Genomic DNA, 27,992 nt, shown 5'->3' with positions numbered 1-27,992 from the left:
GTGACGTCATGCCTGCAATTGGGCTGGCACGAACTGCTGCCAATTCTTCAAGACGGCAGTTGAACAAGGCAGCCCTCTTCTTGCCAGGAGATGCAGTTTCACTAGCGTACTTGGGCCTGAACAGCAAGGTGAGGAGTGGGACGCTGTGCCTTGTCTAGTATGTGGGGCTGGCCGGGTCTGTGCCCTGGTGACCCTCTGCATTCCTCAGCGGCGGACTTTCTCCTTGGGTTTACTCGAGAGTGAGAAGTACATTCTGGGACTGTGGGAAACGTGGGTGACTCAAGACATGGGTGGCGGAGTGTGCTAGGCCTCTGCCAGCCTGCAGAACCTGGCCACCGAAATGCTGGTGGCTCGCATCCTCACGTGTGTTGCCTGCATCACTGGTTCTTTTTGGCTTGTGGCTGTCCTTCTGGGACTGGAATGTCTGAAGTATGGAGGCTGCCAGCGAAGTTCTTTGGAGAGAAGCATGAACGTGGCAGGGGAGCTCTCTTTTTCCATGCTGGACTCACCAGTTTAGTGCCCATGTCCTACATCACCCATGTCACCATGCAGAGGTTCTGGGGCGCTGAGTTCCCAACCAAGGTGCCCTGGTGGGAATACGACAATGCCATGTTTAGCGATTGGATTGGTGGATTTTTCCTTTTGACCAGAGGACTTCTTTTGATCATGTCACAGCTCTATGCCAATAGATTGGCTGAAAAACCAACCTCATTTCTTTCAAAACTGGACTTTTCAAGAAAAGTGCCTTTTGTTTACTTTTTAAACTTTGTTAAAAATGGACTATTGACCTCAAGCTTTCTTAAGAATGTGTCCAATGCAGAAGTTGTTTTCCTTTTCTTTCAGAAATTGGACTTCTTCCTCTCCTTCTCTCCCTCTTGTTTTTTCCCACAGATTGGCTTAATTTTAATCTGTTGTTGCTTACTATTAAATATCAATTGAAAAAATTCCCTTAAAGGAGCAAATTTATACTCAATTTTCCCACTTCAGAATAAAGTATCACACCCTAGGAAAAGTGGGTGCCTGAAAAAGTCCACATGCTCTCATGAAGGTGGGAGGCGGGAGAGCAACATCGCAAACAATGGACACCATCAGAAGTTTAGGAAAAGGGAGGGCACAACAACATAAGGTCTTATGTGTAGCAGGTAACAGAAACTATGGCAAAGTCATCATTGGAGGGTTCATTTTTTAAAAATTACTAATAATTCAACCAAGTGTTCAAAATGAGTGAGCTTTAGGTAGAAGGGGGAAGGCTCTAGTTAGGACTGTTTCCTGATGGTGGTTCTGGGCCCACAGTACCAGCATTCAGTAGGGACTTGATAGAAATGCACATTCTTAAGCCCCAACCCAGACCCACTGCATCAGAAATGCTAGATTGGTGTCCAGGAAACCATGTTTTATGTGCCCTCTGGGGAATTCTGATGCTCACTCATGTTTGAGAGGCCCAGCTTTGCAGAGACTTCAGGCCTGGTGGGAAGAAGGAAGACTTCTGGGGTCTGAGGTTGCCAACAAGGCTACTAGCCAAGAGATCATCAAATGTGCAGCGAGGAGTGTTGGAAACCATCTCTGCTACACCAGTCAGTTTTGGTCAGGAAAATTCCAGGTATTTCAAACAGGAAGGATTTAATACAGGGCATTAGGTATTGGAAGAATGGACTGGCTGAGCAAGTGAAGGTCAAGGAGAATTATTCCTGGCTTTCAGGAGATCAAAAGGCTGCTGAAATTCCAGGAAACAGCAGCTCATGTTCATGGCTGCCTGTGCAACTGAAGCAGGGAGTTTTAGGAGAATGGTTGGAAGGCAGGAGAGAGTGGACAAGCAGAGAGGGATGAACATGGGTTAACAACAGATAACACTGCAGGCTGAATGTGATTGATTCTTTTGCAGGCTTCTGCCCCATCTCTCATAACACCATCGCAGCTCACAGGAGTGGCTGCCAGCAGCCATGGTCATTCGTTCATCTAGGAAACACCTATGGAGTGTCCCCTGTGTGCCATGTTTCCACCACATGATCCTATTCTGGCCATAGCTGAATTTCCTGGGAGTGGACTCTGATCATTGATGGACCAATCAAATTCTTTCCCGAGAAATTGGGAGTTGTACGGTAGAGCTTGGCAAACATCCGTGAACTTCTTCTACTGCTCAGGATCACAGATTGGCATGGTTCTATTCTTTTTTGGAGACTGACTCAACTTCTCCTTAGATTCTGTGAGCTACCCTAGGACTCTTCCAATAAATTGTTTTGCTTGTTTGTTTACTTTTTGGCTTAGGCCATGGTTTCTCAGATAGGCACTATGGACATTTGGGGCTGGATAATTCTTTGTGCTGGGGGCTGTCATGCACATTGTAGGTTGTTTAGCAGCATCCCTGACCTCTATGCACTAGATGCCAGTAGCACTCTACTCCCCAAGTTGTGACAACCAAAAATGTCTCCACACATTGCCAAACATCCCCCGGGGGGACAGAATCATCCCAGCTGAGAATCACTGACTTAGACTAACTCAAGTTGATTTCTCTTATTTATTATGAAAGAGTCTTAAGAGCCTTCATATACCCCAACATCTCTGGAAGACGCAATTCTCTTACTCAGGAGATCTGAAAATTGGATGAGCAATAAGCTCTATATGTGTTAAACACCAGCCACATTTAGATGGCTTCCGGTGTCTGAGGATGACATTCACACCAATTCTTGTCAAGGATCCAAAGGGTCGTGGTTCTCAAGGAGGAGCAAGTGCTGCTGTCCTGAAACGGGAAACCAGTCCTGATATGGGAAGACGTACAGTGACAGCTTCCATCCATAACCAGTAGGGTCTAGAATCAGTCTTATAGCCATAGATGGCCATTTCATGGCCTTCATCAAACCTCCCTATAGAGTTGACTGGGCTTCTTGCCAGGCTTCTTCCCTAGGGCTCCTTTTCTGGCCCAGCTGCAGGCCTGGTTTCTAGGGTCAAGTGACCTCACAGAACTGTGTTGGCCCGACTGTTGGCCCACCCTTTGTGACTTCACCCATACTTCCCAGCCCTTGCCCTATCACGGCTGGAGCTTCCCCTTCTCCCCAGAGGTTCAGTCACTCAAGCACCAGGATGCATTGCAGCCCATTCTATCTGCAATGCCAATCAGAGTAGTACTTAACCTGAGGGGAAGTAGTAAGCGGATTAGCTAGACTGTTCCTAGAAAATTCATGCTGACCATTGAAGATTGCCATCATCCAAGGGGTTCATAAATTACGTATCTATCATATCCTAGTATTTTGTGGATTATTGAATTCAAGTTCACCAGTTCTCAGATTTCAGGATTTGTTTCTTTATCTTTCTGAAAATCAAGCTAATACTTTTCTGCCTTCAGTTGATGGCACTTCGACATTTTCTTTAAAATTACAAAAAGAGGTATCATGATCCATGCTGTGGGTTGTAACCCAGCCAGATCTATAGACCAAAGTCTTGTGGATCAGCAAGGTACGTATGAGTCAGCCAAGACGTGAAATAAAAGGATGCTTGGGTAACATTGTTCATAACAGAGAACAGGTGAAAACAACAAAATATCTGTTGATAGGGGATTGGGATATAAATTACAGTCACAGTCAGAGTAGCAGGGGTGACAGCAACGACTAATATATGCTGAGGGATTACTATGTGCCGAGAAATGTTGAAGAACCTGTATTATTCCTTTTAGTCTCACAACAATCATACATGAAGACAAAACAATTACTACTCCAGTTTTACAGATGGAGAAACTGAGGGACCGAGTCAAATAACTAGCCAAGGCCAAACTGTTAGTGGCTGTTGAAGATGCCAAGCTTCACACTGTATTGGCTCTGCTACCCTTTCCATTTCATGTACCTTCCAGTCAGAAACAAATTAGACACTGGCTTGGGGTAGGGTGGCAGAGCAGGGCTGGCTGCCTGAGGATTTTGTAAGTCACAGGAAAACTTATACAGTTTATGTAATGATAGGTCTGATTGATACATTTCACTTATAACATTATAATGTGATTTCCGTTTTCTACCACAAGCTATGCAAATAAACCCTGCATGTTTTTTGTGGCTTCTGAAGTAGAAGTTTACATTCCAGGAGCTCTGACTTAGCGTGGGATGCATATCCCAGGAAGAAGTCCATATTGCAGCTCAGGAGGAGCCTGGGAATATAAGCTCATCAAGCTTCAGGAAAAACTGCAGCAGACACTGCTGTGTGCTCCCCATAATCTGTTTTTCTTTTCTCCTTGGCACATAGCTGGACTAAATTTCGCAGCCATATAGCTGGTACTAGTCTCTCTTAAGTGAGTAGAAATCCTGCACACCACTTCCAGGCCAGCCTACGAAGTGTCCTGTAAGTGATGCTCCATTCTCCTTTCACTTCTGACTAGATGCAGACAGGTCCAGAGAACTTGCCATCTACCTGTTGAGGACATGTGGCTACAAGACGGAAGGATCCAGAGTCCCTGGGTCACAGCTTGGAGGACACAACATGAGTGAGAAATAGACTTATATTGTGTTAAGTCACTGTTGTTTTATCTCTTGTCACAGCAACTAATGCTCCCTAAATGAACACAAAACTCTTGTGGGGTTTTGGTTGGAAATATATTAAATGAAGGAGAATTGCCAGTTTACAACATTGAGTCGTCTCATTGATGAACATAGTCTACATCTTGATTAACTTGTCTTTCATGACTTTAAATAAGATTCTTTTTTTCCCCATGAAAGTCTTGCACACCTTCTTTTAGATTCATTCCTTGGACCACTATTGGTTTTCTTACCATTGTAAATAGCATCTTCTTTTAAAGTCATATTTTTTGAAAAGTTGTCACTGGTGTACAGGAATGCAACTGGGTTTCATTTTTAAACATCTTTGTTCAGATATAATTTGTATACCATAAAATTCACTCATTTAAGGTGCATAGTTTGAAGAGTTTTAGTAGATTTATATAATTGTAGGACCATGACCACAATCCAGTTTTAGAACATGCTTGTCAGCCCAAAATGTTCCCTCATGCCCATTTGTGGTCATTCCCCACTCTCACTCCTAGCACCTGGCAACCACTGCTCTGTTTCTGTCTCTACAGTGCTGCCTTTTCTAGAAAATTCCTATAAATTGATTCATGACTATGTAGTCTTCTGTTGAATTTTCTACATAATCGTGTTGCCTCTGAAAAATTACAGTTTATTTCTTCCTTTCCAGTCCTTTTACCTTTAATTTCTTTTCATCTCCTATTTCTTTAGTGGTTACTCTTAAGATTTTAGTATACATACTCACTTAAAACATAAAGTTAATCAATGACTCAGAATAAGCAAGGACATTAAACAGCTTTGGCCCTAATTATTCTCTCCTACCTTCCATGTTATATGTGAACTCCATAATATAGACATTTAAAAATTATAATGAGTGCTGGTCTAGATTTACCCATGTGCTCACCAATTTCTTTGTTTATCGTTGCTTCTGGATCCAACTCCTTCACTCTGGGTCCAATTACTTTCTTCCCAAAGTGTCTCCTTTTGTAAGTTCTTTATCTGAAAGTGTCTTCATTTTGTCCTCAATCTTAAGTGATAGGTTAGTAGATATAGAATTACTGGTTGGCCATTACTTTCTTCCAGCACTTTGAAGGTATTATTTAACTGTTTGCTCTTTGTTAAGAAGTCTGGGGTTTGTTGGTCTAATTGTAGATCCTGTATCATTACTTTCTATTTTTTTTCTCTGGTTCCTTTTAAGAATTTTTCTTTCTATCTGAAGTTTCTGCATTTTCATTATGATATGTCTAGGGGTGAATCTGTCTTTATTATCCTACTCAAGACTCAATGTAAAAAAAAAAAAAAAAAAGGGCTGGCCCCATGGCCGAGTGGTTAAGTCTGTGCGCTCCGCTGCAGGCGGCCCAGTGTTTCGTTGGTTCGAATCCTGGGCACGGACATGGCACTGCTCATCAAACCACGCTGAGGCAGCATCCCACATGCCACAACTAGAAGGACCCACAACGAAGAATATGCAACTATGTACTGGGGGGCTTTGGGGAGAAAAAGGAAAAAATAAAATCTTTAAAAAAAAAAAAGACTCAATGTACTTTCTTAATTTGAGGATTCCTGTCTTTCACTAATTCTGGAAGAATTTCAACCTCACTTCAAATGTTGTCTTTTTCACAATCTATTTGTATTGCACTGAAGTGCCTTGAGCACGCATTGGGCCTTCTCACTCTGGCTTCCATGCATCCTTCATGCTCTATCACGTTTTCCCTTCTTTATCTTTCATGCTATGTTTCAGGCAATTTCTTCAGTTTTATCCTCCAAGTTCCCCAGTTCTCTTGTCAGCTATATCTATCCGGCTACCTAACCCTAATATAGAGTTTTATTCTTCAAAAATGACATTTTTCATTGATATTGCCAAATGTCCCCTGAGAGAGGGAAGTACAATCGCCCCCAGGAGACCCTTGAGTTAAAGGTATCCGAAGACCCAGGCAAATGGATGCTATGGTATATTGAGCCTGAGCACTTTTATTTGACAAATAGTTTTCCTCGCAACCCTCTCAACATGCCATGGTGTCCATTAGCCAGGTTCCTTGGCTACCTTTAACCCAGTGGTTCTCAATGGAGAGCAATTTTGCCCCCAAAAGGCATTGGGAAATGTCTGGAGACAACTTTTGGTCTAAGCTCAGGGGAAAGAGGAGTGCTACTGGCATCTAGGGGGTAGAGGCCACGGATGCTGCTAAACCTCCTACAACACACAGCACAGCCCCTACCCCCAAAGAACCAGCCCAAAATGTCAAGAGTCCTGAGGTTAAGAAACCCTGCTATAACCTGATTATAATGTCTTAAAGATCTCTAAGGTCTAACCATGCTTGTTTTCTTGTGTGCATATGTGACCTTATTTATAACTTCTCATTCAGCTTAGAGTTGATTGTGTTCATTGATGCTGTACCCATGTGCTTGCATTATATCAGTATTTCTTCCTGCCTTTGTTGTTTTCTGTGTGTGTGTGAGGAAGACTGGCCCTGAGCTGACATCTGTGCCCATCTTCCTCTATTTTATGTGGGACGCCACCACAGCATGGCTTGACGAGTGGTGCTAGGTTTACGCCTGGGATCTGGGCCTGTGAACCTCAGACCGCTGAAGTGGAGCACATGAACTTAACCACTACTCCACCAGGCCAGCTCCTTCCTGCCTTTGATTTTTGACAGCATGTGTACAGAATATATTTGTCAACAGATTTGAGGAAGTGAAAAGCTTCAAAGAAAAGAAGTTTGCAGAATAGAGCAGGAGAGGAGAATATAAGCTTCAGATACACTCTAAAAATATATATATTTTATTTTAAATGAGTAGATGAATTCGACAATATGACGTGTATGTAGGAAATTTCTTCAAGAAAACTTTGCCAGCCATTCCAGACAGTACCCTTCCTTCAAACCTTTTCTTTTGAACATTTGCCGGCAGCCATGGGTTTCACTTGATTCCAGTGTTTTAGTGAACACATTTCACAGAAGAACATGGTGGCGCTTATTAGCGAGAGGATGGCAGTTGTGATCCCTAGTGGGAACACGTAGGTGAAGCGTTTCTTTCTTAGCATTTCTTTCTTAATAGGAAAGCTAGGTGGAAAGGTAAAGGTGGTTTTGCCATAAAAATCCATGGCGAAATTCCAGCTCACTGTAATCGTGGTACAACTAGAGCTGAGAAAAAGGAAGAAGGAAGAGGCATTGTAAGAAGACTGCAGGAAGTCTGGGTATGGGGCATGGATCCAGCCGATAAAAAGTGCGAGTGAGCTAAAAATCAGAGCTATTGATGTCATAAAATTCGCCAACAGTATCAGGTCCTGCCCATACCAGATTTCATCTGCAATGTGCCAGCTCCCATTCATCTTGCAATACATTGGCACCTCAACCATTGAGCCAGAGATGTTAAACGATTGAGAAAAGAAAACGTCCCAAAGTCCAATGAACACAACGGGAACAATGTCGCTGTCAAATTCCCACACGCGCCAGGATCTGCTGCTGGTTAGAATTATGCCAAGAGCCCAGGTCAAATAACTACAAAAGAGGCCCGTCAGTTTGAAGAACAATTTCTTCAATTCAGGTTGACTGAAGATGAGGCAGAGGTGTCACGAAGTCAAGCCAGGAACGCCAAAGAGAAAGAATAAACAGAACGAATGAGCCACAGTTTTGAAAGTGCTAAGTATTTACATCTCATCCTTCTTGTCTAAAAGTTATATTTAAGTGTTCTATATATGTATTGACCTTCAGTTAGTGCATTAAATATTTTGTGTAAGAATAAAAGAAGCCTAGAAATCCATAACCATGGTGGGAACATTAATTTGCAAGGCATTTTGGAGCACAATTTGACAATATCTTTCAAAAGTTGAAATGTTCATACTTCTCATCTAACAATTCCAATTCTAGGAATTAATACTAAGGTATTTATAAGCATTTGCAAAAATAGAGAAATGTTAGTTACAGCACCATTTGTCATAGAGAAAAATTGGAAATAACCTAAATGTCTATTAATAGAAGAATGCTTAAATCAATTATGGTACATCCAGGATTATAGCAGACTGTTATACAGTCATTACCAAGAATGGCAATCCATATGCACTCTCTGAAGAAATTTATGTATTTTACCCAAAAAACCCAAAATGAATAACAATACATATAGTATGACCATTTGTGTCAAAAGAAAAACAGATAGAATTTTCTTTCTATATATACAAATAGATAATGTATATATACACAAATAGATATATATATATACAAATAGATACAAATAGATAGAAAAAGACATACATTCTTAAAAAGTTTAGAAGGATGTCACAAAAGAGTAATTCTAGGGAGAGCAACTGACAGTAATAGAGTCTTTCATTCTTATTTATGTATTTTCCTATAATTTGTATAGTTTTTAATGAAAAACACACATACTTTTATAATTAAAAACAGAATGAACATGACTTTGACAATCTAGAATATATTACACACAACGAATCATGCCTATTTACTTTTTTTAGGGGGGCTGACCCAGTGGTGTAGTGGTTAAGTTTGTGCACTCTGCTTTAGTGGCCCGGGTTTGCGGGTTCGGATCCTGGGCGTGGACCTACACACCGCTCATCAAGCCATGCTGTGGCAGCGTCCCACATACAAAACAGAGGAAGATCGGGACAGATGTTAGCTCAGGGACAATCTTCCTCAAGCAAAAAGAGGAAGATTGGCAACAGATGTTAGCTCAGGGCCAGTGTTCTTTGCCAAAAGAAAAGAAAAGAAAAGAATTTTTAAAAAGAACGAGTTCAGGGGTGCTATTTTTTACCTATCACTTGCTCAAAATTCCACCTTTAGATGTTGGCTTCTTTTGGGTGCAATGTAAAAATATCCTGATATATTTTGCATGAAGCAAATATCTTCTATGAGGCAAAATCTAGACTGTGGACCAATTTATTTGGATGTCTTTTTCAGTTCGAATCCTTGGCAGCAAGTGGTAGGGATTATCAGAAAATGGTATTCCTAGAGCTTCTCCCGCTGTTGAATAGCAGAAGGGAATGAGGCAGGGTCTGCTCGGAGTGGACTGGCATGTGGATAATATAAGCAACTGCCCATGCAGAAGAGTTTAGGGGCCTCCAAACTATAGCTCCTTGCTGAGAAGCCTGATATTCCCAACACTGTGCCCACTGTCCCACAGTCTTCTGGAGAGTGTGCTTTCTAATTGCGTGAAGGCAGCGGTTCTCCTCCTTGGGAAGTTCCATTAGCAAGCTGGGTTCGGGGTTGACTGCCAATGTGATTAACTCTCTCTCCAGGAATAAGACTTCCTTGCCAATGGAGGTCTGAGGGAATGGACCACAGGACCAGTGAGTTTGATGGCGTGAGGGAATCACGAAGGAGAATGTTACAGTTGCAGGAAAATGTGCCAGTCTGGGGAAGTTTTGGTGTGCCTGTGTCTGAAACCAGTGGGGTGAGGATGTGTTTTTCTGAAGACCTCATTTGGAAGACTCCATATACCTAATTTTAAAATTTTACCTATGGACCATGTAGAAGGACTCAAGGGTTCAGAAGATTGGAGAATGGCAAATATTCTTTGCAGCAGTAGGAAATGTTGATCAGGAAGGGGAAAAGGTCCAGTCAATGTTAAAAGACCCACAGAGAGATGAGCCACCTAGAATATAAGAGATATGGTTAGGTAGAGTTTGGGGCTCTGGGCACGGCCCACACATCCCTGCTTCTCACCAAATATTTCTCACACACGTATAATGACAGCCAAATGATAGATGTACAGTTCCAATCCTCATTTTATAGATGAGGGAACTGAGCACAGAGAGGCTAAGTAACTTACTCAAGGTCACATAGATATAAATGGCGAAGCCAGGCTGCAGAGCTCTTGCTGTGGATACAGTGCTTCCTGGCTCTCCCGATATTGGATGACATTCATTCACATCCACAGAGTATCAAAAAATAGACAAGTTCCATGTCAACTATAATAATGGCCACCAGAGGCCTTCTCTATGTCCTATAAAAAATGAAAGTGAATCTTGAAGGACAGCAGCATATGGGAAAATAGAAATACTCGCCTCTGAGTCTCCCTTATCCCAGTGTGACTAAAGGCCTTTTTTTTTCTTTTTTTAAAGGAAGATTAGCCCTGAGCTAACATCTGCCACCAATCCTCCTCTTTTTGCTGAGGAAGACTGGCCATGAGCCAACATCTGTGCCTAACTTCCTCTACTTTATATGTGGGACGCCTGCCACAGCATGGTTTGCCAAGTGGTGCCATGTCCACACCAGGATCCGAACCGGTGAACCCCGGACTGCCGAAGCGGAACGTGCGCACTTAACCGCTGTGCTGCCGGGCTGGCCCTTAAAGGCCTTTTAAAAGCTGATATTTTTATCAAAAAAAATTACAACCATGGTTAAGGATGTGGAGAAGTTGGAATCATTGTGCATTGCTGGTGGGAATGTAAAATGGTGTGGCTGCTGTGGAAAATGGTACTGCAATTCCTCAAAAAATTAAACATAGATTTATCATATGGTGTAGCAATTCCACTTATATATACCCGAAAGAAGAGGAAGCAGGGATTTGAATAGATATCCCCACACTCATATTTATACCAGCATTATTCACAAGAGCTAAAAGGTGGTAACAACGCAAATGTCCATAGATGGATGAATAGATAGACAAAATGTGGTCTAGCCATGCAATGGAATATTATTCAGCCTCGTAAAGGAAGGAAAGTCTAACATACGCTACGATGTGGATGAAGCTTCAAGACATTACGCTAAGAGAAATAGGCCAGTCACAAAAGGATAAATACTGTGTGGTTCTACTTAGATGAGGTCCCTAGAGGAGTCAAACTCATAGGGACAGAAAGTAGAACAGCTGATGCCAGGGCCTGGGGGAGGGAGAGTTAGTGTTCACTGGGGACAGAGTTTTAGTCGAGGAAGGTGAAAAAGTTCTTGAGATGGATAGTGGTGATGTTTGCACAACACCGTGAATGTCCTTAATGCTGCTGAACTGTATGCTTAACAATGGCTAAAATGGAAAATTCCAGGTTATGTATATTTTACTACAATAAAAAGGTATCGCAGAAAAGCAGATACTTTATAAAGAACAAAGATGTGTTCGATTTATTGAAGGAATGACACCCTGTGGTTTGGTGACACCATCACTTCCATTTCTATGTCACTAGTTAGCCATTTATTTTCCCACACTCACGCTCAGTCATGTCACTGTTTCTAGAGAGAGACATGACGGTGGAGATGACAGTACTCAGTGCTCTGAGTTATAATTCACATTCAGGTGATACTCAGATGGCCTCAGTTAAAAAAGCCAACAGCACAGAGGTTAGTCAAGATTGCTGAAATGCGATGATTGTCGTTCATATCAAAATAAAGACAGCCTGGGCTTACCTCTTTTGTACGACCATCCAGTGACATCTAACATCTTCCAGAGACGATGAGACGATTAAACAGGACCCCTGTTAACCTAAATAAAGAGGTAAACTGAGGCAAGCTAAAAAAATGAATTTATTCGGGAATAGCAGATGAATTACAATTCTGGACAAGCGGGCCATGGTGAACCATGGCAAGTCTGAAGGGACAACGGAAGGTCAGCTTTTAGCAGATTTGAGGAGTAAACTGGGGAGGGCTGTTTTGAATCAGAGTTCACTGGAGAAGAACAAGCCTTTGAGGTTGCGGTGCTTTCTCATTGGCTGCAAGTGCCGGTTACTGCGTGCTTGCTGGAGCACAGTGCTCTTCCTTCCTTTTCGTAAAAGCAGATGAAATTCCCGTGTGAAAAAACGTCCTCTCTTGTACCTGAGGAAAAGTAACATTCTTATCATCACAGATAAGAAGTTGAGACCCAGAGAATTTTAAGTAAAGAATTCTATACGCACAAAGTGAGACTATTTGTGGTGAGTATGGTGCAGTCTACACAGAAGCTGAAATAGAATAACGTACACCAGAAATTGACACAGTGTTATAAACCAATGTGGCCTCAATGAAAGTTAAACCAAAAAAAGAATTCTATACAAACAGACCTTGTTAAAATAATTCTTATCTTCTTTCTTCCTGCTGGTTATGCAGCTGCAACCAGGCATATGCGTGTGAGAGCTCTCCCTTCAGGGCTTCCTGACTCCACTTTATTTATTTATTTTATTTTATTTTATTTTTTTCCGAGGAAGATTAGCCCTGAGCTAACATCTGCCAATCCTCCTCTTTTTGCTGAGGAAGGCTGGCCCTGAGTTAACATCCGTGCCCATCTTCCTCTACTTTATACATGGGACGCCTACCACAGCACAGCTTTTGCCAAGCGGTGCCGTGTCCGGACCCAGGACCCAAACCGGAGAACCCCGTGCTGCCAAGAAGCAGAAAGTGCGCACTTATCCACTGTGCCACCGGGCTGGCCCCCCTGACTCCACTTTAAATGAGGTTTTCCTTTCTTTATTTTCATACCCCCAAGAAGTCTCAAGGCTCTTCTTAACGACGGCCAAAAAAAAAAACCAACCATAGTGGTTTCCTTCAACAAATAAAAAAAGGCAGAAGGAGGACTTCTCAGAAGTACAAATACTAGTAACTGCCAGGTTGTAAGGGAAATAAGTAAATCCAAACATTCTTATGTTTTGTGAAAATTAATAAACAGAAACCTCATTCAAAATTTAGTTGGGAGGACGGAAGGGGGAGCGCTCATGCCCTACCACCATGGCAGAGCCCAACAGCAGGAAGAAAGACGGCCTCTTCTTGACTGGCAAGACGCTCAGCCAATGAGAGACTGTCACAACTCAGCCAGTGAGAAGCCACGACCTGCCCAACTTCAGTTCCTCCAATGGACTCTGTTTACAATAGCCCTTCCAACTTCACCTTCCCCTCTATAAAAGAGTTTCTATAAAAGAGTTTTTCCTCCCCTTGTTGCTCGCAACTAGCATGTGACTTGCCATGGTTGCAGATCCTGAATTGCAATTCTTTGTTGATCCCGAATAAACCAATTTTCGCTAGAGATAACTGGCTGTCTATTTGTTTAAGGTCAATAGTTGCCATGACTACCAGGGCTGGTGGGTGAATTTTGAGAAGCGGGGCATGTGACAAGAGACAACATGAAGGATCAGAGTAGTCAAATACCTCTTGAAGAGTTGAGAAATCCTTCTAGAATAAAAATTTCTTTTTTGAGGTCCTAGGCCGAATAGTCACTGTAATTCATGAGAGTCTTAAGTAGGAAAACTGTAAGAATTCCCACAGTGGATTGAAAGATGTCCCACGATGGGAGTCAGGGTCAGGCCAACTGGAATGCGCCTTCCTTAAGTTTGCCTGAACAAGGACCCGTGGATAGATATTGACATAAGGCCCTCATATATGGCATTGTTCTGTTTTGTTTTGGTTGCAAAGGTTAATTCCATTCTTCCTCCTCTTCATTCTTCCTTAAATATGGTTGTCACCTGATTAGGCTTAAGGTTGTACATTTATACAGGTTTAATTTAATACTTAGAGTTTCAGTCCCTCATGTGGCAGTTGGGAGCCACCTGTCTCTCTGCCACAGGAGCACCGTGCTTCCTGGTGCTCAAGCCAACCTAGCACTTTCCCTAGGCCTGTCAGGAAGAGAAAGGTGAAAGGTTCATGACCCATGAAATGCTCAACTCACTGGGCATTATGACACTGTCACTCCCTGCTGTTTCCTCAGAGTCCGGGCTGGGACTGAGGAGCAGGCTAGGGAGGATGAAGGAATTGCCAGCACTGACCTGTGCCGCCCTCCCTTGCTCTGGGAGTGCTGTCACCAGTGACTCCTTCCTTCCTGGTCTCAACAAGAAATGTCCTGGTACTTTTTGATTCTTGCCTCCTGCCTAAATGCCATATGGCATCCCTCTGGTTCCTGGTTACCTTGGGCGGAGCTCTATGGGGGAGAAAGAATGAGAGAAATGCCATCAGCCCTTACAGAACTCATTCTGTTTGCTTATTCCTGTAAAAAATATAGTGAGTCCCTTAAAGAATCTTTCCAAAAGGTCCTTCAGAAGGTCTTGAAACTCCTTTTTCCCTTTTCTGCTTTTATACTGCCCCTCCAAAACAGACTCTGCCATGGTGGTCCCCTTGCCTTTTACACCTAAAGTCTTTACGACCCATTAGCTTGCTCTCTGTTGAGATTCAAGGCGGAAGAGGGTCAAGGGACCACTTTCCACAGCCCAAGCCAATTCAGTCACTTCCCCCTGTGACCACCAGGTGGCAGACGTGCAGCCCCCTGCATTGTCCCCATCTCACCTCTGTGAGAGCACCGGTTCAAGGAAGCCTTCCTCACAAGCATGTCTTCTAAAAGCATCCACTTTCCAAGTAACCCTTGGTTGCAATCCAATCAAATTACACAAATCCTCTTTCAAAGCTCTGGTATGTAAGGTTGGTCTTACTTAGACCAACTACAGGGAAAGATTTCATTGGGGGAAATGTGATGTTTACCTAGGAATCATCTTACAAGCCATTCTTGTAGTTGCATGGAGAACACATGGGAATCTGTCCAAGGCCAGCCCTGAAGGTCTGAACGGGACTCAGACGGGCCATCCAACGCCTTTCAAAGACATGGAAAGGAAGCATTGAACCTTTAACTAAATGCAAAAGGCTGTGATTTCTTCCCAGTTCCCAAGGCTTGAGAGCTAAGGATATTATGCAATTATGGTCATGTGCCACATAACGACATTTCAGTCCACGATGGACCGCATAGATGGCGGTGGTCCCGTAATATTAGTAGCATTTAGCATAGATGTGTAGTAGGCTATACTATCTAGGATTGTGTAAGTACACTATGATGTTCGCACAACAACAAAATCACCTAACAACACATGTCTCAGAACGTGTCCTGGTTGTTAAATGATGCGTGACTGTAATGGTCAGCAAGGAAAGGAGATTTACTAAAGAATGCTATTAAAATGTTACAAAAATCTCCATTAGAAAAGAAGTATCTGTTGCCCACAAATCAGAATATAAAGCCCAAAGGTAAAGAGTCTGTTTAACATCCTAGCAGAGCATCCTGCCCACGTGGGTCCATAGGCAATGTTTTTGGAACACATATTTAAATAGCTGATAGCCCTATGTCACAGTGGGGAGACATTTTCAAACACTATGCTTTCAAAGACTTAAATAAATATTCTTTGAAAGGACATTCCATATTAGCCCTCTGGTTCTGTCCTGTGAACTCAATATGACCCTGAGTGGGTGGCTCTGAGATTGAAGTATGTCTAATTTTTAACCTATTAAGGCCTTATTTTTTCAGTCATTCATTTAGTTTTTTTTAATTGAAGTAACATTGGTTTATAACGTTATATAAATTTCAGGTGTACATCATTATATTTCAATTTCTGTGTAGACTACATCATGTTCACCACCCAAAGACTAATTACCATCTGTCACCACACACGTGTGCCCTATCTCCCCTTTCTCCTCCTTTCCTCCCGCAGTCCCCTCTGGTAACCACCAATCTAATCTCCGTATCTATGTGTTTGTTGTTGCTGCTGTTTTTATTATTTTTTTGGGGTCATAATAGTTTATAACATTGTGAGATTTCAGTTGTACATTACTATTTGTCAGTCACCATATACATGTGCCCCTTTACCCCTTATGCCCACTCTCCAACCCCCTTCCCCTCTGGTAACCACTAATCTGTTCTCTTTGTTCATGTGTTAGTTTATCTTCCACATATGACTGAAATCACACAGTGTTTGTCTTTCTCTGTCTGACTTATTTCACTTAGCATAATACCCTTAAGGTCCATCCACATTGTTGCAAATAGGACGATAATGTCTTTTTTATGGCTGAGTAGTATTCCATTGTGTATATATATACACCATATCTTCTTTATCCATTCATCAGTTGATGGGCACTTGGGTTGCTTCCATGTCTTGGCTATTGTGAATAATGCTGCAATGAACATGGGGGTGTATGAGTCTCTTTGAATCGTGGATTTCAAGTTCTTTGGATAGATATCCAGTAGTGGGATAGCTGGGTCATATGGTATTTCTATTTTTATTTTTTTGAGAAATCTTCATACTGTTTTCCACAGTGGCTGCACCAGTTTGCATTCCCACCAGCAGCGTAGGAGGGTTCCCTTTCCTCCACATCCTCTCCAACATATTTTATTTGTTGTCTTGGTAATTAAAGCCATTCTAACAGGTGTAAGGCGATATCTCATTGTAGTTTTGATTTGCATTTCCCTAATGATTAGCAATGTTGAATATCTTTTCATGTGCTTATTGGCCATCAGTATATCTTCTTTGGAAAAATGTCTGTTCATATCCTCTGCCCAATTCTTGATCGGGTTGTTTATTTTTTGTTGTTCAGTTGTGTGAGTTCTTTATATATTTTGGAGATTAACACTTTGTTGTATACATGATTTGAAAATGTTTTCTCCCAGTTGGTGGGTTGTCTTTTCGTTTTGTTCCTGGTTTCCTTTGCCTTGAAGAAGCTCTTTAGTCTGATGAAGTCCCATTTGTTCATTTTTTCTTTTGTTTCCCTTGTCCAAGTAGACATAATATTCAAAAAGATCCTTCTAAGACTGATGTCAAAGAGTGTACTGCCTGTCTTTTCTTCTAGAAGTTTTATGGTTTCACATCTTACCTTCAAGTTACCTTACCTTATGATTTTGAGTTAATTTTTGTGTATGGTGAACAATAATGATCTACTTTCATTCTTTTGCATGTTGCTGTCCAGTTTTCCCAACAGCATTTACTGAAGAGACTTTCCTTTCTCCATTGTATGTTCTTGGCTCCTTTGTCAGAGATTAGCTGTCTGAAGATATGCGGTTTTCTTCCTGGACTTTCAATTCTGTTCCATTGATCTGTGTGTCTGTTTTTGTGCCAGTACCAAGCTGTTTCGATTACTATAGCTTTGTAGTACATTTTGAAGTCAGGGATTGTAATGCCTCCAACTTTGTTCTTTTTTGCAAGGATTGCTTTAGCAATTCGGGGTCTTTGGTTGAGCCATATGAATTTTAGGATTCTTTGTTCTATTTCCGTGAAGAATGTTATCAGGATTCTGATTGAGATTGCATTGAATCTGTAGATTTATTTAGGTAGTATGGACATTTTAACTATGTTAATTCTTCCAATCCATGTGCATGGAATATCATTCCATTTCTTTATGCCATCATCAATTTCTTTTAATAATGTCTTATAGTTTTCATTGTATAGGTCTTTCACCTCCTTGGTTAAATTAATTCCTAGATATTTTATTCTTTTTGTTGAGATTGTAAATAGGATTGTATTCTTGAGTTCTCTTTCTGCTAGTTCATTATTACAGCATAGAAGTGCAACTGATTTTTGTAAGTTGATTTTGTATTCAAAATCATTGCTGCAACATTGCAGCCATGCAGCAGGCAACATTGTTGTAGTTGTTGATTATTTCTAATAGTTTGCTGATGGAGTCTTTAGGGTTTTCTATATATAACATCATGTCATCTGCAAACAGTAAGAGTTTCACTTCTTCCTTGCTAATTTGGATACCTCTCATTTCCTTTTCTTGTCTAATTGCTCTGGCCAAAACCTCCAGTGCTATATTGAATAGGAGTGAGAGTGGGCACCCTTGTCTTGTTCTTGTTCTCAGAGGGATGACTTTCAGTTTTCCCCTGTTGAGTATGGTGTTGGCTGTTGGTTTGTCACGTATGGCTTTAATACGTTGAAGTAGGGCCCGGACCCATGGCCAAATGGTTTCATTCACGTGCTCCACTTCGGAGGCCCAGGGTTTCACTGGTTCAGATCTGGGTGTGGACCTAGCACTGCTCATCAGACCACGCTGAGGTGGTGTCTCACATGGCAGAACTAGAAGGACCTACAAGTAGAACATACAACTATGAACTGGGGCGCTTTGGGAAGAAGAAGAAGAAGAAAAAAGATTGGCAACCAATGTTCGCTCAGGGCCAATCTTAAAAAAGAATATGTTGAGGTACTTTCTTTCTATATCCATTTTATTGAGCATTTTTATCATAAACGGATGTTGGATCTTGTCAGACGCTTTCTCTGCATCTATTGAGAGCATCATGTGGTTTTTATTCCGCATTTTGTTAATGTGGTATATCACATTGTTTTATTTGCAGATGTTGAACCATCCCTGTGTCCCTGGTATAAATCCCACCTGATCATGGTATACGATCCTTTTAGTGTATTCCTGGATTCAGTTTGCCAATATTTTGTTGACGAATTTTGCATCTATGTTCATCAGTTATATTACCCTGTAATTCTCCTTCTTTGTGTTGTCCTTGTCTGGTTTTGGGATCAGGGTGATGTTGGCCTCATAGAATGAGTTAGGAAGTATTCTGTCTTCTTCAATTTTTTGGAATAGTTTTAGAAGGCTAGGTATTAAATCTTCTTTGAATGTTTGGTAAAATTCTGCACAGAAGCCATCTGGTCCTGGACTTTTTTGGGGGGGAGGTTTTTTATTACTGTTTCATGCTCCCTACTTGTGATTGGTCTATTCAGATTCTCTATTTCTTCTTGATTCAGTTTTGGGAGGTTGTATGAGTCTAAGAATTTATCCATTTCTTGTAGATTGTCCAATCTGTGGGCATATAGTTTTTCCTAGTATTCTCTTAGAACCCTTTGTATTTCTGTGGTATCTGCTGTAATTTCTCCTCTTTCATTTCTAATTTTATTTATTTGAGACTTCTCTCTTTTTTTCTTATTAAGTCTGGCTAAGGGTTTGTCACTTTTTTAATCTTCTCAAAGAATAAGCTCTTAGTTTCATTGATCCTTTCTTCTGTGTCTTTGTTTGTTTCAATTTCATTTATTTCTGCTCTAATTTTTATTATTTCCCTCCTTTTGCTGACTTGGGGCTTTGTTTGTTCTTCTTTTTCTAGTTCTGTTAGGTGTAGTTTAAGATTACTTATTTGAGATTTTTCTTGTTTGTTAAGGTGGCCCTGTATTGCTATGAATTTCCCTCTTTGGACCGCTTTTGCTGCGAAACCATATGAGTTGATATGGTATATTTTCATTTTCATTTGTCTCCAGATATTTTTTGATTTCTCCTTTAATTTCTTCAATGATCCACTGGTTGTTCAGTAGCACGTTGTTTAGTCTCCACCTATTTGTCACTTTCCCAGCTTTTTTCTTATAGTTGATTTATAGTTTCATAGCACTGTGTTCAGAAAAGATGTTTGACATGATTTCAATCTTCTTAAATTTATTGAGGCTTGCCTTGTTTCCCAACATATGGTCTATCTTTGAGAATATTCCATGTACACTTGAGAAGTAGTCTGCTGTTTTTGGGGGTTTTTTTTGGTTTTTTTTGAGGAAGATTAGCCCTGAGCGAACTGCTGCCAGTCCTCCTCTTTTTGCTGAGCAAGACTGGCCCTGAGCTAGCATCCATGCCCATCTTCCTCTACTTTATATGTGGGACGCCTACCACAGCATGGCATGCCAAACAGTGCCATGTCTGCACCCGAGATCTGAACCGGTGAACCCCAGTCTGCCAAAGCAGAACATGCAAACTTAACCACTGCGCCACTGGGCTGGCCCTATATTCTGCTGTTTTTGGATGGAGTGTTCTCTCTATATCTTAAGTACATATTAAGTGTATATTAAGTACATCTGGTCTAGTTTTTCATTAAATTCCACTATTTCCTTGTTGACTTTCTGTCTGGATGATCTATCCATTGATGTAAGTGGAGTATTGAGATCCCCTACTACTATTGTGTTGCTGTTAATTTCTCCTTTTAGGTCTGTTAATAGTTGCTTTATGTACTTTGGTGTTCCTGTGTTAGGTTCATATATATTTATAAGTGCTATGTCCTCTTGGTGGAGTGTGCCTTGTATCATTATATTCTGCCCCTCTTTCTCTCTAATTGCCTTTTTTATCTTGAGGTCTACTTTGTCTGATCTAAGTATGGCAACATCTGCTTTCCTTTGTTTGCCATTAGCTTGGACTGTCGTCTTCCATCCCTTCACTCTGAGACTGTGTTTGTCTTTAGAACTGAGATGTATTTCCTGGAGGGCGGCATATTGTTGGGTCTTGTTTTTTAATCCATCCAGCTACTCTGTGTCTTTTGATTGGAGAATTCAATCCATTTACATTTGATTATTGATTATAGAGTGATTATTGATATATGAGGGCTTAACACTGCCACTTTATCTCTTTGTCTGGTTGTTCTGTATTTCCCTTGTTTCTTGTCCTGTGTATTTCTGACTGTCAGTTCATTTTGGTGTTTTTCTATGATGGTTTTCTCAGTTTTCTCTTTATTTATCATTTCTATCTCTGTTCTGATTTTTTGTTTAGTGGTTACTGTGAGGTTTGTATAAAATATCTCATAGATGAGATATTCCATTCTCTGATAGCCTATTTCCTTAGTCTAAGCAAGTTCCATCCCTTTCCTCTTCCTTGTCTAAGTTATTTTTGTCACAATTTATTCCATTTTGTGTTGTGAGTTTGTGATTAAAATGAAGTGATTATAGTTATTCTTGATGCTTTCCTTATCTTTATCTTTAATGTTATATTTGTTTGCTAACCTCTTCTGATAGAGAGCTGCAATTTTCTGATTTTGTCTGTCTATTTATCTTCTTGCTCAAGGCTTTGTAAACACTTTCTTTTTTTTCAGGTATGAGGGCCTTCTTGAGCATTTCTTGTGTGTGGGGGGGGGGTCTTGTGGCGATGAACTCTCTCAGCTTTTGTTTATCTGGGAAAGTTTTTATTTCTCCATCATATCTGAAGGATAATTTTGCTGGATAGAATATATTTGGCTGAAAGTTTTTGTCTTTCAGAATTTTGAATATATCATTCCACTCTCTCCTATCCTGTAAGGTTTCTGCTGAGAAATCCACTGAAAGCCTGATAGGGGTTCCTTTGTAGATTATTTTCTTCTGCCTTGCTGCCCTTAATATTTTTTCTTTGTCATTTACTTTTCCCAGTTTTACTAATATATGCCTTTGAAAAGGTCTTATTACATTGATGTAATTAGAAGTTCTAGTAGCTTCATTTACATGTAATTCCAGCTCCTTCTCCAGGTTTGGGAAATTCTCAGTTATTATTTCTTTGATATATAAAGAAATCCTTCTCTTCTCCCTCTGGAATACCTATAATCCTAATGTTGCATTTCCTAATTGATATGGATATTTCTCAGAGAATTTCTTCATTTCTCTTCTTAGTTCTCTCTCCTCCTCCATCTGCAACATTTCTATGTTTCTGTCCTCTAAATTACTGATTCTATCCTCCATAATAGCACCTTTTTTCTAAGGACTCCAGATTTTTCTTTATCTAATTCATTATAGTTTTTCATCTCCAACATTTCTGATTTTTTTTTGTAGTTTCAATTTCTTTTGTGAAGAATTCCCTCTGTTCATTAATTTTATTCCTGAGATAATTAAACTGTCTTTCTGAGTTTTCTTGTAACTCATTTTCTTTATGATAACTATTTTGAATTCTCTGTCATTTAGATTGTAAATTTCTGTGACTTCAGGATTGATTTCTGTGTACTTGTCATTTTCCTTCTGGTCTGGGGTGTTAATGTACCTCTTCATGCTATTTTATGGGGTGGACTATTGCTGTCACATAGTGGTAGTATCCGGTCACAGATTCCACCTGCTACCACTGGGGGGGGGGTGGGGGGGGGCACAAGCTGTGTCTTCTGAGCTCTCTGCAACCCCTGGCAGTTGTGCCTGTCCGTTGGAAGCTGTGCTAACAGAGCCTGTCTGCATTTGCCTGCTGGCCACTGCTGTTTTACACATGTATGCACAGGTGCTCTGGTGGAGAACCCCTGTTCTGGCCAATCAGCCAAGCTGGTGCACTGGGGGGAGGGGGTAGGGGTGCTTTCTTTCACATGTGCAGTCTCATGGACCCCTCTCTGCACTCACTGTCTGCCTGCCTGAGCTGCTGAGCTTGGTGTGGATGCCCCTACGATTGCTTAGCTGCCTTGGTGTGCAGCGTTCCCACAGGCTGGGAGGCAACTTTGAGAGTAGAAGCATTCCCATGGAGGGCTGCCTTTTTCCCCTTCTCCTCTCAGTGTTGCATGCCAGGTGCCACACAAGGTTCCATGCCCTAGATCGCTGCTGCTCTGGAGGGAGAGGAGATCTCTTTAACTCCTTCCACTGCCTCCCTGGGGGATCCAGTACCCCCACCTTTAGGCATATGGCTGTATGGATCCCTCAGATGTCTACTGTGTTGTGTGAATGTCCTCTGTTGGTTTATGAATGTCATTTTCATTGTATCTTAGGGGAAAGAGACTAAGAGAAGAGCTCACTCCACCATGATGCTGACATCACTCACCTGCTGTTGTTTTTATCTTCTACTTATCAGTGAAGTCATATAGTATTTGTCTTTCTCCATCTGGCTTATTTCGCTTAGCATAATACCCTCAAGGTCCATCCATTTTGTTGCAAATGGAAAGATTTCTTCCTTTTTGTAGCTGAGTAGTATTCCACTGTATATATATATATATATATATATATATATATACACCACATCTTCTTTATCCATTTATCCATTGATGGGTACTCTGGGTTTCCAAGTCTTAGCCATTGAGAATAATGCTGCAATGAACATAGGGGTGCAAATATCTTTACACATTTGTGTTTTCATGTTCTTTGGATAAATACCCAGAAGAGGAATAGCTGGATCATATGGTAGTTCTATTCTTAATTTTTTGAGAAATCACCATACTCTTTTCCATAGTGGCTGCACCAGTTTACTTTCCTACCAGCAGTGTTATGAGGGTACCCTTTTCTCCACATCCTCTCCAACATTTGTTATTTCTTGTCATTAATTATAGCCCTTCTGATGGGTGTGAGGTGATATCTCATTGTAGTTTTGATTTGCATTTCCCCAATGATTAGTGATGTTGAACACCTTTTCATATGCCTGTTGGCCGTCTGTATATCTTCTTTGGTAAAATGTCTGTTCAGATCCTCTGCCCATTTTTTAATTGGGTTGTTTGGTTTTGTTGTTGTTGATCATTCCTTTAGTTTTAATTGATGCCTTTTAAACATCTGAAGAGCTGTGAGCAATCAAGCAGCACTAGTAGAGGGTGTGTGTCTTGTATATGTTTTATCTCCAAAGCTCTTGGTTGAACGTTTTGGTGGCACCTCTCATGTGAAAGACATCCAATTAATGTTTGGTGAAAGAAACAATCAGTGAGTGGATGAGCTGAATTTGTCGTCTCTCTCCTGAGTTGACCTTGCATGATTTGGGAGTATAATCAAATAAGGGTGTTGGGGGGCTTAGAAGTTACCCTGGGAGCTAGTTGGACCACCCGTGAAGTTTGGGAGAAAAACACATTCCACAGTCCACAAAGGGCATACCTGTTGGGAGGCATTCTGGGAGCAGCTACCTAGATTTATATCAATAAGGCCTATGCTCCTAATGCAAATTTTCAAAAAATTATCTTAACTGTTGCATTAATAATCACCAAGAGAAGAAACATTTACCACTCCCACACAACTATAAATGCTAAATGAAGAAAGTAAATATGGGTTGAAATCCTAAGAATGAGTTAGACTTACCATTCGCCCCAGCAATCCTACTCCAAGATATCTACCCAAGAGAAATGAAAACTTGCATGCACACATAAATTCAATGCAAATATGTACAGTATCTTTTCTCATAATTGCCCCATTCTGGAAACAACCCAATGCAAAGAAACTACCTTGAGCATTCCTCAAAACACAAAAGTAGACTTGAACAAAAGGGGAAAGACATACCATGTTCTTGCATAAGGAGACTCAACATTACAAATATGTAAATTAGCCCTAAGTTAACTGATAAATTTAGCATGATCCTAATAAAAATACTAACAGATTTTTTTTTCCCAGTCTGGAGTAAGACAAGTTAACCATAAAATCCATATTGAAAAATAAGCAGAAACAACTAAGAAAGTCCATATTATTTTAAAATGAGACTCTAAAATTTAAAACAGTATAGTGTTGGCATATTATTACATGAATACACTAAAGGAGTCAAATAGAATATCCACAAATGGACCCATTATCTATGGAAATTTAGTATATGAAAAAAAGATAGCATCTCAAACCAATGGAGGAAAAAAGTTTTTTTTTTTAATTAAGTGGTATTGGTACAAAAGGAGAGTCATTTGAAAAGGATAAATTTAGCCCTATGTCTCACACTGTACATCAGGATAAATTCCAAATGAATGCAGTAAAAATTAAACCATTCAAGTACTGGGAAAATATAAACCAATGCCTTTATAACACGGCAGTGAGAAAAATAAGCCTATATTATGACTCAAATACTAGAAGCAACAAAAGAAAGACTGATAAATTTGACAATATATAGACTTTACAGAAAACATTTGTATAACCAAAAAAATGCCATAAGAAAAGTTCAAACAAAGGCGACAAATTAAGAAAGGCATTTGTAAGGGAAAGCACAAAAGGCAAAGGGAAAAATATCCTTACCATATTAAGAGCTCCTAAAAATCAAGACTACCACCAACTTAAGAGAAGAATGGGCTATACATATGAGTCAGTTTGTGTAGGAATCTTGTGACATGGCCCCCAATGATCCCTATCTTCCTCATCTTCATTCCCTTCATCTCCGCCCCTTGAGGACCTCGTGACTTGCTTGTAATGAGTAGAAAATGTCAAAAGTGATGGGATGTGACTTTTATGATTAGGTTATTAAAAAACCCATGACTTCCATTTTGTGGGCATTCTCTCCCTTGCTGGCACTCACTCTTGCTCTCTCACATACTTGCTCTGCTGAAGCCAGCTGCAATGTTCTGAGAAGCTCTATGGAGGGGCCCATCTGGCCAGGAACTGAAGACTGTCTAATAGCTTGTGAGGAACTAGTGAATCCTACCAACAACAATGTAAGTGAGCACTGGAAATGGATCCTTCCCCACTGAGCCTTCTGATGAGACCACAGGCCTGGTTGGCTTTTTTTTTTTTTTGGTTTTTTTTTTTGGCTGAGGAAGATTTGCCCTGAACTAACGTCTATGCCAATCTTGCTCTCTTTTGCATGTGGGTCGCCACCACAGCATGGCTGCCACCAAGCGGTGTAGGTCTGCACCCAGGAACCAAACCCAGCTGCCAAAGCAGAGTGCACTGAACCCAACTACCAGTCCGGAGGGCTGGCCCCCTGGGTCGCATTTTGATTGCAGCTTTGTGAGAGACCATGAAGCAGAGGATCCAGCCATGGTGTGCCCAAACTACTTATCTACAGAAGCTGTGAGATCATAAATGTATGTTGCTTTAGGTCACTTAGTTTTGGGGTCATTTGCTACACAGCAGCAGATAACTGACATATCATTGAAGAAATGAAAAATAGCCTAAATATTTGGAAAAATGTTCAGTCTCACTAATAAAAGAAATATAAGTTAAAAATGACACCGATAAACTATCATGATCTTAATAAAAAGAAAAAAAAATGACACCGAGAAGCTGCCTTCTTGGTGCAGTCGGCAGCACATCAGACTCATAAAAATGACAGTGAGATACCTATCATACTGAAGAAAAATTCAAAAGCTTTACAATGTGTTCTTTTGACAAGGCTGTGAGGAAGCAGACATTCTCACAGGCAGCTCATGGGAGAGCAAAATGGATCATGCCTATAGTAGAAGACTTAGCAATATATAATTTTAAACTGTAGAAGCATTGACCCTTTGCTCCAGCAGTCCTAGGAATCTATCTTGAAGGTACACTGGCAAAAATACAGAAAGATGTATGCACAAAGTTATAATACATATATACACACACACACGAAACTGGTTGAATAAACTAGGATACATCCACACAATGAAATACTATACAGACATAAAAACAGTGAGAAAGAGCTCTACACACTGAAATAGAGTGATCTGCAGGAATTTACTGTCAAGTGAAAAAAGCAAGGTGCCAAATACGATGAATACTATGATTGCATTTTGTAAGAGATGGAATAAATATGAACACATACTCTTATATTCACAAAAGAAAACACTGGAAAGTAAACCAAAAATTAAAAAGTTACCTAAGATGGGAGGGCATAGAATGGGGTAGGAACAGAAGTTTATTCAGATTGTTTCTGAATAAACCTGGTTAAATAACTTTCACTTTGAAATTATGTAAATATTTCACATATTAAAAAAATACAACTGTCAAAAACACAAAAATGATCCCTAAAAATAGAAAAGAAGATGAAATGAATCAACTTAACTGCTTACCAAGTTAGTGATATAACCATACAACCATCATTAGTGGTTAATGGTACAACCATCATTATGTCAAACAACTTTAGAAAGCAGCATTTTGACTATATATACCTATTACAATAAATTCTAGAGACAAACAGGGCTTAAAAGAAATCTTATTAAGTAGTTTTATGGCCAATAATGATATTAGTAATATTATTTTTAAAATTTTATATATCATAGAAGAAAGCAAAAGAATATGTTAATATTGTTGGGTTTTCAATCTGAGAGAAAGAAATGCAGTATAAAATTGGAGCCAAATAAAAATTCTGTGAGTTAAGGTTGAATTGAAAATAATTTCATAATATAATTTTTTCTTCTTAAAAATTAATATATCCTAGTTCTGTCCACTAAAATATCTAGATATAATGACAACCCAGTAGAATGACACCACCAGTTCCCAAATTGTGGTTTCTAAATACCATCTCCACGTCTAGGGCTCACCAAAGGAATGGCATGGCTGATTCAAAGTCTTGGGCCTGAAATGTACAAGGTGCACCTGGGACATCTTGTGGATGGACAAAAAAGAAAGCCTCAATGACTAACAGGGTGATGAAAATGTTCTGTAATTTTTAGGGTGATGAAAATGTCCTGTAATTAGATAGTGGTGATGGCTGCACAACTATGTGAATACACTAAAAAACAGTTGTACATGCTACGGGGTGAATTTCATGGTTTGTGACTTATGCTTCAATAAAAATGTTATAAAATATTATTTAAAATACTTTTAATAAAATAAAAAATACTATTAGGAACCATCATCACTACCACCATGCAGGCCAGGGACCTATGACTGACTGTGAGTCATAGGAAGCACCTCTTAATTGATGGGGACGGTCAGAGAATTAATCAGCTAGTGAAGAATTTCATTAAATGGTGCAACTCTGGATCCCAGGAGGAGGGATATGGCTGGTGCCAATGTACGCTGAGCACAATGTCACAATGCGGCTTTTCAATCGGCAAAACCTCACTGGTACATGATCCAAATCCCAGAGAACTGAAGAATTATGAAAAAGTGTGCTAAGATATAGAATGTAGCATAGCTGCAGAACATGAAAGGAAAATGCTGAAGGCAAAATGCAGATTCTCTCAAGCAAAATGAGCATGGAAAAAATAGTCAGGAACCCAATGCTTTTCTGAAAGTATTCCAGCATCATCCAAACAGGCATGAAGCAGAAAAGAGCAACAGGCTCTGGGAAAAGACTTAGAGCCTTTTTCAAACATACTAAAGAAAATACTAAAGATGAGCCGGAACTGAGATGAAAACGATATCATGTTCTTCTTTTCACCGTCCATGAACTTCAGGAAAATGATGGCAAGCTCTCAGAAGCTTGAGAAACAAGCATGCAAACTGGTTCCAGGCCACGAACAAGCTAACGTGCTCCTGTTCTTGAGTTTATAAAGATGGCTCAATGGTCTCAC

General features: G+C 40.4%; 1 pseudogene; it reads left to right on the top strand.

Moving 5' to 3' along the window:
* Positions 1 to 8: 8 nt before the first annotated feature.
* Positions 9 to 27,947, top strand: LOC106840192 (THO complex subunit 7 homolog pseudogene; annotated as a pseudogene).
* Positions 27,948 to 27,992: the final 45 nt, after the last annotated feature.

This window comes from Equus asinus, chromosome X (assembly GCF_041296235.1).
Source record: "Equus asinus isolate D_3611 breed Donkey chromosome X, EquAss-T2T_v2, whole genome shotgun sequence".
Lineage (NCBI taxonomy): Eukaryota > Metazoa > Chordata > Mammalia > Perissodactyla > Equidae > Equus > Equus asinus.
The sequence above is the reverse complement of the archived record's forward strand: the minus strand, read 5'-3'. Positions and strand labels throughout refer to the sequence as shown.